At 44.1% G+C, this 1,638-nt stretch overlaps 1 pseudogene; it reads left to right on the top strand.

Moving 5' to 3' along the window:
* Positions 1-207: 207 nt before the first annotated feature.
* On the top strand, positions 208-326 carry LOC146061895 (5S ribosomal RNA; annotated as a pseudogene).
* Positions 327-1,638: the final 1,312 nt, after the last annotated feature.

The following is a 1,638-nucleotide window of genomic DNA, read 5'->3' on the forward strand; positions in this document are numbered from 1 at the left end:
CCACACGGCCAGCACCCTCTGCAGCCTCCCATGCTCCTGCCCTGGACTAAACTATCTATTCTTCGTGGCTCTCTCATCCATCCAGCCAGCACAAGCACTCCTGCAATGCTACATGGGTAACAGGTCTGCCTTGCTCTGAACGGTTAGGACAGCAGAAGCTTACTTTGGCTCACCCTCAAAATTGACATCGGAATTAACCAGCGAGGGCCATACAGCCATACTTCACTGGACCGCCTGTAATCCATCCGAACACAGAAGCTAAGCAGTGAGAGGCTGGATAAGTACCTATATGGGGGACCTATAGGGAATATCCAGTGCTGTATTCATCCACTGGGGCAGTACGCCTGTTAATACTGTTGAGGTGCAGCCACAACAAACTTGGACCCCCTCCTTCTCTTTTCCTCTCATGCCCCAACTGTCCATACCCATCTCTGCCGACACTGTGGTGGATATCGTAGTGGTGGTGCGCAGTGACCTATGCCCTGTCCGATTGCCGATACCGTATATTATATATATAAAAATTGGTACTAGGCAACACTCTACCGAAACATTTTCGCTCTTGTTGAATTATCTTTATTCTTGATATTGTCATAATAAGTGGCGGGAGTCCATCACGTATGGTGCTCTCCGATAATCACATAAATGGTGTGTGGATATAGTTATATGAACCTATTTTATTAATTAAGCTTTCAATTAAAAGTTACGTTTTGTTGTTACATCATCTGTACATCCATTTAACTGTATATTATATCAAGTGTGCCCCAAAAACCTTGTTGGTTCTTCTTTAGTCTTCTTCTATAGACTACCTCCATTCTCAGTTGATATTCTGAACTTTTTCTTGGGAGCACCACCAACCAGTAAAACAGCCTGTCAGGGTCTTTCCCACACGGCTTTCCTCTTATGTTGGTTTACTTCAATTAACAACGCTTAAATTATACCCAGTAATTCTTCCCCCAAGCCTGTGCCAGCCCAACCCCTATCTCAAACCAGTAGGGAAGCCCCAGAAATACCGCAATCAAATTTGGACTGCACCAGCGGTGGGAGCTCACCTCTGTGGATCAGGAGCCTGTCCCCTCATTCCAAACAGCAAGTAAATTCTGTTTTGCAAAGCAGCATCTAACCACTATGTGCACTTAAAGTGGGGACTGTATCTATACTAACAAACGTTAATAACAACTTATCAAGCCCTAAGACTAACCATCTGGATGATTGCATGCATAAACTAACCTGCTAAATACTAGTATCCAAGGGGAATTGTTTGTCATTTATGTATGTATGTCCTGTCCATGTTGCTGGCCACAACACAATTTTTATGAAATTTTAAAATAAATATACAATTTATTCTGCACAAGCGCTGCTTGAAATCTTTGTTTTCATCGTTTTCTTTTGCCTGTAACGTCTAGCCAGCATCGGGCTCCCTATAGACGGTTTGGGAAGGGGTGGCAGTAAGGTCCTCAGGTCCTAGTACCTTTTAGTTTGTGGAATACAACCACGCAGGCGCATTGGACTGTTACAGGGCATTACCGTTACTGTACTGAGACATTTCCACTTTTCACCAAGCGCCTGGGATGCTCTTTGTACAACTTTTGAAACACCTTCAGTCTTTGCCGTGTGCAGAGCCTTCCATAGGATTTCCAA

The sequence above is a fragment of the Crinia signifera genome, chromosome 2 (genome assembly GCF_055691185.1).
Source record: "Crinia signifera chromosome 2, ASM5569118v1, whole genome shotgun sequence".
NCBI lineage: Eukaryota > Metazoa > Chordata > Amphibia > Anura > Myobatrachidae > Crinia > Crinia signifera.